Raw genomic sequence first — 12902 nt, 5'->3', positions numbered from 1 at the left:
TATTTGTAGGATCTTGCTATGTTCAATTTTAACTGTTGAGTTTCCTGCATCACAACATTACTTCAAGTGCGTTATAGGTAGTGGAGTGCTTTGGCACATCCTAAGGTTGTGAAAGGTATTACATACATGCAAGTCTTTTTAGGTCGGCGTTAGAGATGCATTGGATCAAAGAACCTTGGAGCTTCCTTCAATTGTAAAAAATCTATATAAATACAACTGCTTACTTTTTTATCAACAAGCCTGTAGTACACACATTTGCACAATTTTAAGACTAGGGTATTACTATCAATTTTCTTATAATACATAGTGCAATTTACATTCTACATTCCATTTCAGATATATAAATATGAAATGCATCATTGTTTTTTTTATAAATTAATAATAATAATCACTTATTGTCACAAGTAGGCTTCAATTAAGTTACTGTGAAAAGCCCCTAGTTGCCACATTCCGGTGGCCGGTACGGGAATTGAACCCGCGTTGCTTGCATTGTTCTGCATTGCAAGCCAGCTGTTTAGCCCACTGTGCTAAACCAGCCCCTATTTAAAGTGAACAATTCTTTTTTTTCCAATTATGGGGCAATTTAGCATGGCCAATCTACCTACCCTGCACATCTTTCGGTGTGGCGAGTGAGACCCAAGCAGACACGGGGAGAATGTGCAAACTCCACACAGACAGTGGGTCTGAGATCGAACCCGGGTCCTCAGCACCGTAGGCAGCAGTGCTAACCACTGCGCCACCATGCCATTTCCTGAAATGCATCATTGTATATAGGGAAATTCAGTTACAATAGAAGGTCATCAACCTGAAATACTAACTCTCCCTCCACAGATGCTGTCTGACCTGAGTGTTCCCAGTGTTTTCTGTTGATATACATAATAATTGAACTGTTTTGTGATAACTTAGCTTGACTGAGCATCTAATGCAATAGCAGCTGTAGAAAGACTCTAAATCCATGTGTGTTAATATTTCTTAATGATCTATTTTTCAGTTGAGTCCAAACCAAAATTGTCTCGCCCTATTGAAATGTCCCACTCCAGAAAAGAAGCTATCAGCAATAGTGTGCACACACTGAACTCAGATGATTTCCCCATTTCTCATAAGGTGGTATTGAGAACTCGTGAGTGAATTGATTAAATCCGACAGGCTGAGAAATTTGAATTGTTTGATGTTAATATATCCACTGCTGTCGTTAACTGAAAACCCACACTCCTAAGGTTCCATTCTCCACAATATGACCGCTGCTGAGAAATAGCAATTGTTGGGTGTAAAACACGGACTGAAGCTAAAAAGAGACATTTTAACGTATTGAAAATGTATTTGGATATGCTTGTCCATTTTCACCCATTTCACATCTCGGGACTTGAAGTACAGTAAGGCTTCAATCCATCATGATAGTCAATATATTAACATTTGATATATCAAGATTCCACTCTAAATCACAAAGCTCTTCCCAAATGCAACTCGAGCTCAGGATGACAAGCAAATGAGATAAAACATTTTGCAGTATAGTGATGGACCAAGTAAATATGGCATAAAAAATTCACATGTACCATTATTATACTTTACTGAATAATAATAATTTCATAGGCTCACCATTATATATTACCAAACTAATGTCGAACTAATATATTCCTGGTTCTAATGTCATATTATTAAAAAATTGAAGCAATTGAAATGATTATTTAGTTTCGTAATTCTCTTTTCCCAAATATTAAGATGGATCCATGCCCAAAATAATCATTGTAAGATAATGCACTCAATCTTTGCCTATGAATGAAAGTTGGGTCATACAAGATAGCATACGGAGAGCTCCCTCTGAATTTTAATTTGCACAATCATTTAGCCTCACATTTAATGGAGCAAGAGGGGAGTTAAAAATTTCAGAAATCAGGTGGTTTCTCTCTCCAACGATGTAAGTTGACCTGACTTCCAGTGGTGGCCATGGTGTGAGTGATCGCACACAGGGCAGCTCCTGCTCAAAGACATAGGAAAGAGCTCTTTTTACCCAATATTAGGTACAATTTCGACGAAAAGGTGTAGTTGAAGGTCGGAGAAGTAGTTTCCCCTGGGAGTGGTTACCAAACTCGGCAGAAGACGGTGAGAGACCTGGTGAAAGAGTTGGAGGAAATATGTGGCGCAGTAGCTAGTGGAAGGATGGCGGAGGGGGAAGGGCTGGTGCAAGTCAGAAAGCCCCAGATGAATCAGTTGATAGCTATTAGTAAGGAGGAGTTCCGCCAGCAGAGGAAGGAGATGCAGGAGGATCGCTTGAAGGCCCTGAAGAGCTCGATGGAATGGGTGGAGAAGTGTTTGGAGGCACAGGGGTCGCAGATCAAAGGAATTGAAGGAATGATCTCGGACCACAGCGATCGAGTGGTGGCACTGGAGGTGGAGGTGTGGCTCTTAAAAGACGTTTGCAAAACATTGAGGGCGAAGGTGAATGAGCAGGGGAACGCCCTGCGAATAGTGGGCCTGCCTGAGATAGTGGAAGGTGAATGAAAAATGAAAATCGCTTATTGTCAAGAGTAGGCTTCAATTAAGTTACTGTGAAAAGCCCCTAGTCACCACATTCCAGCGCCTGTTAGGGGAGGCTGGTACGGGAATTGAACCGTGCTGCTGGCCTGCCTTGGTCTGCTTTAAAAGCCAGCGAATTAGCCCAGTGTGCTAAACCAGCCACAGCCAGCCAGGTGTGAGTGCCACAAGGTGTGTCTCGAAGATGCTGGCGGGGATGGTGGAGGAGGGAGTGCTAGATAAGGCCACTGAAGTAGACAGAGTGCACAGGTCTCTGAGACAGAAGCCTGGAGCTGGGTCACCGCCACGGGCGAAGATCGTGAGACTCCACAAATTTGTTGAGAGGCCTTGGGCGAAATTCTCCCCTACCTGGCGGGGCGGGGGGTCCCAGCGTAGCGGAGTGGTGCCAACCACTCTGGCGTCGGGCCTCCCCAAAGGTGCGGAATTCTCCACACCTTTAGGGGCTAGGCCCACGCCGGAGTCCTCCCGCTATGCCGACTGGCGCAAAACCCGGCGTCAATGGCATTTGGCGCCCACCGGCCGGCGTCGGGGCTGGCCGAAAGGCCTTTGCCAGCCGGTGTGAGTCCACGCATGCGCCGGGGTGTCAGCGGCCGCTGACGTCACCACCGGCGCATGCGTGGTAGGGGGGTCTCTTCCGCCTCCGCCATGGTGGAGGCCGTGGCGGCGGCAGAAGAAAAAGAGTGCCCCCATGGCACTGGCCCGCCCGCCGATCGGTGGTCCCCGATCACGGGCCAGGGCACCGTGGGGGCACCCCCCCGGGGTTTGATCGCCCTGTGCCTCCCAGGACCCCGGGGGCCCGCCCACGCCACCAGTCCCGCCGGCACAGAGGTGGTTTAAACCACGTCGGTGGGATTGGCCTGTCAGCGGCGGGACTTCGGCCCATCGCGGGCCGGAGAATCGCCGCGGGAGACACGCCAATTGGCGCGGGGAGCCCACCAAGCGGGGGGGCGCGATTCCCGCTCCCGCCGATTCCCGGGTGGCGGAGAATTCCGGCCACGGCGGGTGCGGAATTTCCGCCGGCCCCGGGCGATTCCCCGACCCTATTCCGCCCCGGGGCGAAACTCTCCCATACCCGGCGGGTCAGGGGGTCCCGGCGTAGTGAAGTGGCGTCAACCACTCCGGCGTCGGGGGCTAGGCCCACGCCGGAGTAGCTCCCGCTACGACGACTGGTGCCAAAACCGACGCTAACGGCCTTTGGCGACCGCTAGCTGGCGTCGGGGCTGGCCAAAAGGCCTTTGCCGGCCGGCGTGAGACCGCGCATGCGCCGGGGCGTCAGCGGCTGCTGACGTCATCACCGGCGCATGCGCAGTTTTCCACCTCCGCCATGGTGAAGGCCGTGGCAGCGGCGGAAGAAAAGAGTGCCCCCACGGCACTGGCCCGTCCCGCTGATCGGTGGTCTCCGATCGCGGACTAGGCTCCCCGGGGTTCCGATCAACCTGCGCCCCCCCAGGCCCCCGGGGGCCCGCTCACGCCGCCAATCCCGCCGGCACAGAGGCGGATTTTAAACCACGTCGGCGGGATTGGCCCGTCAGCGGCGGGACTTCGGCCCATCGCAAGCCGGAGAATCACCGCGGGGGGCACGTCGATCGGCGCGGGGGTGGGACCGCCGACCGGTGGGGCGCGATTCCCACTCCCACCGATTCCCAGGTGGCAGAGAATTCCGGCCACGGCGGGGGCGGGATTTCCGCTTGTCCCGGGCGATTTACCCCGACCCTGCGGGGGGTCGGAGAATTCTGCCCCTTGTGTTGGGCCAGGGAAAAACGAGTCTGCGAATGGGAAAGGAACAAGGTCCGAATATATCAGGATATTGGAGATGAGTTAGTAAAACAGCGGGCAGTTTCAACAAGGCCAAGGCAGTGATGTACCTCAGGGGGATCAGTTTTGCGGTGCTCTACCCGGCGAAGTTGTGGGTGGTGTTTGAAGGCCGGGAATACTACTCAGAGACCCCAGAAGCGGCCGAGGAGCATAAACTGGGGAGAATTGAGTGGAACAATGCTTGGGAACTGGGGTGCTGGCATTTTGCAATGCTTGGGAATATGGTTGAAGTCGAGGTAGGGATCGGGGGGTTTTTGTTCCCTCCGGTTTGAAGGGCCCTTTTTTGGGTTGGCTGTTTACTGTTGGGATTGTAAGGGGTAGTAGGGGTGAAATGTTTATGTGGGGATGGATGTTCCCATCTCCCCCCTCTTGATTGATGGGGCTGTTTGTGTTTATCGTTTGTTTGTTTGCTCTCGGGGGAGGTGACCTTGAGTTCAGAATGAGTCTTTATTTGGGTGGGGGAGGGTAAGGTCAGCAGGGTAGCCTTCATCCCTGGGTGGAGGAGTGGGGGAAGGGGAAGGGGAGGTCATTGGGCCTTTGGGCAGGGGCTGCCATGTTAGCAAGCAATGCTGGTGAACGCAAGTGAAGTGGGGGAGAAGACCGAGAGAGGGGGGTATGGGGGGCGGGGGGGGGGGAGGTTGCGGTTGATGCAACGTGGCAGGGGGTGAGAGATGACATGGTCAGGGGCGGAGAAGGGGGCCATCTGGAATGGGCTAAGTACAGTGTGGCATTAACGGGGCTGAAGTTATGTGGGGAGGATGACAGACGAAAGAGGGAAATGGAGGCTGGATTGCAGGTGTTTGCGCACATCAGGATCTTGAAAGCAGAGGTGGTCTTTTTGCAGGCGACACACCTTCACGTGAAGGACTAGGTGAGGTTAAGGAAGGCGTGGGTTGGGCAGGTTTCCTACTCGGGATCTGATTCGAAATCGATGGGAGTGGCAATTTTAATGAGCATGAAATGGGATTTCTGAGTGTGAAGGAAGTGAGGGATCTGGGTGGGAGATATGTGATTGTGAGGGGGTTTTGGAAGGGATGCCGGAGTGTTGGTAAATGTGTATGCACCAAATTGGGATAATGTGGGTTTTATGAATGACACAGGGGAACAAGGCAGGGGTGCCCGCTATCACCGTTGTTATTTGCGTTGGCCATAGAGCCTTTGGCAATGGTCGGCAGAGTGACGGGGGATTATGGGGGGACAGAGGGAGCATTGGGGGTCGCTCTATGCCGACGACCTATTGTAGCATGCTTCAGATCCACTGGGGAGGATCATGGGCCTGCTGGGGAGGTTTGGGGTGTTCTCGGTGCATAAGCTGAATGTAGGGAATAGCGATGTGTTCCCGGTGAACGAGCCAATTTAGGGGGGGGGGGGGGGGGGGGATGTCATTTAAGGTGGTTAGGGATAGGTTCAGGTATTTGGGGATTCAGGTAGCGAGGGAAAGGATGATGCTCCACAAGTGGAAATTAACAAAGCTGGTGGAGGAGGCCAGGGGGGATCATAAGAGGTGGGATACATTGCAACTGACTTTGGCGCGGATGGGTCCAAGTGGTAAAAATGAATTTTTTGCCGAGGTTCATGCAGTACCGCTTGCATCGCCACAAAACCTGTGACTTTTGTTTCCCGGGAGGCGAGTCAGTCGCTCGCTTTCTCTAGTCCCTGATTGTTGCCTCCTGTGCTTCCGTTCGTTGTTCTGTTTTCTCCAAAAAGGGGGCCCGGTCGTCCGCGACCACAGCCGTCACTGCTGCCATCATTTCCAGCTTGATGGCATCTCTGTGTTTCTGGGGCTCCTGAGTCAGGAGGTCCATCCACTCGTTTATCGGAGGATAGACCGGCATCGGTCCGGCGACCCAGCACGCGCGGGTGTGACCTGCTCCTCGTATTCGCTGCTGTCCCATTTAAGATCATAAGAACTAGGAGCAGGAGTAGGCCATCTGGCCCCTCGAGCCTGCTCCGCCATTCAATGAGATCATGGCTGATCTTTTGTGGACTCAGCTCCACTTTCCGGCTTGAACACCATAACCCTTCATTCCTTTATTCTTCAAAAAACTATCTATCTTTATCTTAAAAACATTTAATGAAGGAGCCTCGACTGCTTCACTGGGCAAGGAATTCCATAGATTCACAACCCTTTGGGTGCAGAAGTTCCTCCTAAGCTCAGTCCTAAATCTACTTCCCCTTATTTTTAGGCTATGCCCCCAATTCTGCTTTCACCCGCCAGTGGGAACAACCTGCCCCCATATATTCTATCTATTCCCTTCATAATTTTATATGTTTCTATAAGATCCCCCCTCATCCTTCTAAATTCTAACGAGTACAGTCCCAGTCTACTCAACCTCTCCTCGTAATCCAACCCCTTCAGAGCTGGGATTAACCTAGTGAATCTCCTCTGCACACCCTCCAGTGCCAGTACGTCCTTTCTCAGGTAAGGAGACCAAAACTGAACACAATACTCCAGGTGTGGCCTCACTAATACCTTATATAATTGCAGCATAACCTCCCTAGTCTTAAACTCCCTCCCACTAGCAATGAAGGATAAAATTCCATTTGCCTTCTTAATCACCTGTTGCACCTGTAAACCAACCTTTTGCGACTCATGCACTTGCATACCCAGGTCTCTCTGCACAGCAGCATGTTTTAATATTTTATCATTTAAATAATAATCTTGTTTGCTGTTATTCCTACCAAAATGGATAACCTCACATTTGTCAACATTGCCAGACCCTAGCCCATTCAGTTAACCTATCCCAATCCCTCTGCAGACTTGCAGTATCCTCTGCACTTTTCGCTTTACCACTCATCTTTGTGTCGTCTGCAAACTTGGTCCCCCAACTCCAAATCATCTATGTAAATTGTGAACAATTGTGGGCCCAACACTGATCCCTTAGGGACACCACTAGCTACTGATTGCCAACCAGAGAAACACCAATTAATCCCCACTCTTTGCTTTCTATTATTTAACCAATCCTCTATCCATGCTACTACTTTACCCTTAATGCCATGCATCTTTATCTTATGCAGCAACCTTTTGCATGGTACCTTGTCAAAGGCTTTCTGGAAATCCAGATATACCACATCCATTGGCTCCCTGTTATCTACTGCACTGGTAATGTCCTCAAAAAATTCCACAAATTAGTTAGGCACGACCTGCCCTTTATGAACCCATGCTGCGTCTGCCAAATGGGACAATTTCTATCCAGATGCCTCGTTATTTCTTCCTTGATGATAGATTCCAGCATCTTTCCTACTACCGAAGTTAAGCTCACTGGCCTATAATTACCCGCTCTTTGCCTACCTCCTTTTTTAAACAGTGGTGTCACGTTTGCTAATTTCCAATCCGCCGGGACCACCCCAGAGTCTAGTGAAGTTTGGTAAATTATCACTAGTGCATTTGCAATTTCCCTAGCCATCTCTTTTAGTACACTGGGATGCATTCCATCAGGGCCAGGAGACTTGTCTACCTTTAGCCCCATTAACTTTCCCATCACTACCTCCTCAGTGATAACAATCATCTCAAGGTCCTCACCTGTCATAGCCTCATTTCTATCAGTCACTGGCATGTTATTTGTGTCTTCCACTGTGAAGACCGATGCAAAAAAACTGTTCAGTTCCTCAGCCATTTCCTCATCTCCCATTATTAAAACTCCCTTCTCATCCTCTAAAGGACCAATATTTACCTTAGCCACTCTTTATTTGTTTTATATATTTGTAAAAATTTTTACTATCTGTTTTTATATTCTTAGCAAGTTTACTCTCATAATCTATTTTACTCTTCTTTATAGCTTTTTTAGTAGCTTTCTGTTGCCTCCTAAAGATTTCCCAGTCCTCTAGCCTCCCACTAATCTTTGCCACTTTGTATGCTTTTTCCTTCAATTTGATATTCCCTTATTTCCTTAGATATTAGGATTTTCCTGGCTCTTTCGGGTCCTGGAGTTATTGCCAGACATTTCCCGGTAGTTGCAACTGTGTTGTGGGTTGGTTCAAACAAGTTTGGCGAGGTATTTTCATGAAAAAATGCCGATTTTCTGGGTTCCCGGAGGGGAGCCACTTTCCCTGTGTCCGCTCAGCACATCGCCCTCACCGTAAGTCCACTCCAATCAGGTTTATGACCCTGTCATAGCACAACAGCACTTAAATTACAAACAACATATTGTGTTACTTCAACCATAGTTAACTATAATTCCTTCTCCTTCTGTCTGCAGCCATCTGCCTGCAGCCATTGACACAGTTGACCACACTATCCTTCTCCAACACCTCTCCTCATTGGGTGGGACTGCCGTCTTCTGATTAGTTTTACCTATCCAGTTTTAGTAAGGGAAACCTCAATGGCTCTCAAGAGTCTCTGGAGTCCCCCATCAAGGGGTACCCCTATTGGACCCGTATTCCCCATCTGCATGCTGTTGCTCAGAAATATCATCCAAAAACACCTCAAGCTATGCATGAATGCTGACGACAGCCAGTTCCACCACCATCTCTCACGTTTTCAATATAGAGTACTGGATGAGCAAATATTTCCTCCACTTGAATCCTGGGAAAACCAAAGCCTGTGGGCGGGATTCACCGGTTGCAGATGCCAAAATTGCATTTGATGATTGGCCGGAGAATCCCCATTTGTGCCAAAATTGGGGGTGGCACAGCTTTTGCGATGCTCCGCCCCCTCAAAAACGGCTGAAGCCCTGGAGCCATCCCCCGATGCTCAGTCCCCAATGGGTCGAGTTCCTGACGGCGTGGGTCACTCATGCTATTTGTTTTGTGAAACCGAGTCCAGCAGCGCCACAGTCGTGGGGGAGGGTGGGGGAGGCCGTTCCGCGGGCAGGAGAGTCCGGGGGCACTGATGGAGAGTGGTCCGGTGGTTGCGAGGGGGAGTTACTGGGGGACAGTATGTGGCAGGCCAGGTCTGCATGCAGCCAGCGCCATGTAGCACGGCGCGGCCTTGGACCTAGCAATTCTCCGGCCGTATCCACATGTAAAACCGGAAGCTTTAGGCTGCGTGCCTGCTAGCCCCCAATCAGTTGGAGGATCGGTGCAGCTTTTGTTCCCACTGTTCCCACGCCGGCGTCAGCACTTAGTCTTCAAATTGGAGAATTAGCCAGTGTCTTAAGTTCTCACTACACATTCTATTCCTTAGTCACCAGCTCCATCCTTTCTCTTGGTCACTGCCTGAGGCTAAACAGACCATTTGCCGCAGGGCATCCTACAGAACCCTGAAATTAACTTCTGACTACATATCCACCCCATCACCAAGACCATTACTTCCAACTCCATAACATTGCCAATCTCTGTCTCAGCTCATCTGCTGCTGAAACCCTCACTCAGTCCTTTGTTCCTCATGACTTGACTATTTTACCACTCTCCTGGCCAGCATCCTATCTTCCATCCTCCATATGCATGATATTCAAAACTCTGCTGCTCATGTCCTAACTCACACCGAGTCTGGTTCACTCACTGTGCTCACTGACCTGTACTGGCTTCTGGAAGGTGACACTGAAATTCTCACCTTTGTTTTCAAATCCTTCCACGGCTTCATCGCTGCCTACCCGTGTAAACTGTTCCAGCCTTACAACCATCTAAGATCTCGGTATTCCTCCAATTCTTGATCCTTCTGCTTGTCCCCTGATTTTAATCACTCCACCTTTGGCACCCATGCCTTCAGTTGCCTCGGGCCTTAATCCTGACATTCGCTCCCAAAATCACTTCACCCATCTTTCCTCATTTAAGACATTACTTAACCAATGCTTTGGTAACTCATCCCAATGCCTCCTTGTGTAGCTCAATGTAAAATTTTTGTTCGATAATACTCCTGTGAAGCATCAACATTAAAGATGCTATGTTGCAGCAATTTCTTACACTACAATTTTAGTTCCAAGTCCGCTTTATAGCTGCCAAAGGAGTCGTGCTTACATCAAAGCAAAAAAATAAACAGATTCGAAACAAAAGAATGGTGTTCCGGGTAATAATTTCATGTTAGTTTCATGCTGTTTAATCAAAGGACTGCTATGGCAACAGAAAAGTTGGCATGAAGTCACAGCATAACTACAGAGAAAGCCACCTACCCAGCAATGACAAATTATATATTCATATACCGTCTTATTACGGGTTTTTCTCTGGTTCGTACACACGTCTGAATTTTTTGCTTAGGTAGATGACTTGGCTGGGTAATTAAACATTTTTCTTCCTTGTATAAAGTGACACTATCTTACACTTCTGCCTTTTTTTTGACAAACCTAAATTTAACCAATATCTGACAACAATTGTTCCTCAGTATTCGCACTGATCATCGTGTATTGGGAATAAGATAGCCAAAGCAGTTACAATGACCGTCATGCTATGGAGCAGCATTGTACTGCTAACCTCTGGTCATGAAAACACTGAAATCAAAATCAGAGATTGTTTAAATTTAGATTATTTAACAACCAAAGAATAGAATTCGCTCTCTCTGATTATAGGCTGTGTCAAAGGTGAAGGGTCAGTGTTTGGCTCATTAAATTGCTCACTCTCCTTACCTTTGTCCCTAATTCACCCTCACTGAAACCGAAACCCTCATCCATATGCTCATCTCCAAGCTCAACTTCTACAGTTCATTTTTAACTGCCCCCCAGAGCTCCACTTTAGATAAATACTAACCTCACCAACCTCCTCTTACTCCAGAGCAATGCATGAACATTATTGAGCTTTGAACCTGATAGAAAAGCAAGAGTTCTCCTGATCTCAGTAAAAGTTAGATTGTAGACATCTATAGTAAAAGATTGGATGCAGTGACCCTGGAAATAACAAAGCACTTGGTTCTTTATAAATACTTAAAGATAAGCACTTAAATTTCATACCAGGCCACACTCAATGTTTTGTTTTGGTAAGCACACGGAAGGTTTACCAGGATACAGTCGTAGGGCACAAGATAGGTTTGAGAAAGCATGCTATGATTTCCTTGCTCCATTTACAACAGCGAAATATATTCATGGTTTACGCGCAAACTTAGATTTTTCTTTAAATCAAGTAGTTTCTAACTGTTTACTTCTTAAAGTGTATTTCTTGGTTGGTCAAAAAGCTGGGTGACAAAATAAATACAGAACCCACTTGACAAAAATGTAGCAATTTAAAAATATTATAAAGCACAGTGGCAGCGATTGAAAAATGTCCCATTATTGGCCTCCCCAGTGCATTGAATGTCTTCCCCAGAGAAACAAAATCACTGCTGTGTGCAAAAAGCTGAAGGGGATTGTAGAAACGTTCAACCTACAGAGTTAGCTAACTGCAATTATTGAGCACATATCAATTTACGCCGGACATATTGAGACTGACCCTGAAGTGACAGAGTAACATTGGTTTTGAGAGGGTATTGCAGGAGGAAGCGTCGATACTTTAAACTGTAACTCTTCCAGTCTTCAGAAGGGCTTTCAATAAAATGGAGTTTATTCTTACAAGTGTTATGTTCATCATGCAGGCAAATGATAAATTAACTTGAATGAAAAATAAATTATCCGAGAGGCAAACAGTTAATGGCTTCTTCATCCACTTGGAAAGAAAAAAAAGATTTCTTGTGACCACCAGACGTCTCAAAGCCAGTCAAATACTTTTGAAGTGTGGTCACTGTTGTAATCTTGGAAACATGTCAGGCAATTTGTGCATCACAAACAGCATTGTGATAATGAGCAGATAAAACTGTTTTTTTTGTGACGTTGATTAAGGGAAAAATAATTGGCCAGGACACCAGGGATAATATCCTGCTTTTCTACAAAGTAGTGCCATGGGATCTTTCACGGTCAGTGCAGCAGGCGCAGGCAGATGGTGCCTGCCCAGGAGTGCAACTCTTACCAACTGGAGAGTACTCATTAGCTGTGATTTTTAGATTAAGCCCTGAGGGGACTTCAACCCACAATCTTGTGACCTGGGCGAAAGAGAGTACTAACTTCATTGAGGGGAGGTAAACATGGAACATAGAGTGCAGAAGGAGGCCATTCGGCCCATCAAGTCTGCACCGACCCACATTAAGTCCTCACTTCCACCCTATCCCCGTAACCCAATAACCCCTCCTAACCTTTTTGGACACTAAGGGCAATTTATCATGGGCAATCCACCTAACCTGCAAACCTTTGAACTGTGGGTGGAAACGGGAGCACCTGGAGGAAAACCCACGCAGACACGGGGATAACATGCAGACTCCGCACAGACAGTGACCCAGTGGGGAATTGAACCTGGGACCCTGGCGCTGTGAAGCCACAGTGCTAGCCACTTGTGCTACCGAGCTGCCCAATTTCTTTTTCACAGATCACTGCATCCATAATCCACAAATATTAAAATCCTAGAAGCACGTTGGACAAATCCTCTCATAGTCATAAGAGTTTTGCACCTGCCCATCTTGATTCAAGTGAAATTATAGAGGATGGGTTGGGACTGGAGAAGGGCAGATTCTAGCCACCAACTCCATTGGGAGGGATCAAACGAAGGCGATGCGTCCCTCGGCTGCAAGGATGAACTGTGCAGTTCCCACTCTGTGCCTGCCCGCAGTTAGCTGGGGGGTAGCGTTGAGAGAAGGGGGTGAAAGCAGGGAGAGTGCATGT

At 47.9% G+C, this 12902-nt stretch overlaps 1 protein-coding gene across 3 annotated transcripts in view; it reads right to left on the bottom strand.

The window, feature by feature from the left end:
* The window catches only part of sh3bgrl2 (SH3 domain binding glutamate-rich protein like 2), a 176258-nt gene that overhangs the window by 162580 nt on the left and 776 nt on the right, over positions 1–12902 (bottom strand). The window lies entirely within an intron of this gene.

Source organism: Scyliorhinus canicula, chromosome 6 (assembly GCF_902713615.1).
Source record: "Scyliorhinus canicula chromosome 6, sScyCan1.1, whole genome shotgun sequence".
Taxonomy (NCBI): Eukaryota; Metazoa; Chordata; class Chondrichthyes; order Carcharhiniformes; family Scyliorhinidae; genus Scyliorhinus; species Scyliorhinus canicula.
The sequence above is the reverse complement of the archived record's forward strand: the minus strand, read 5'-3'. Positions and strand labels throughout refer to the sequence as shown.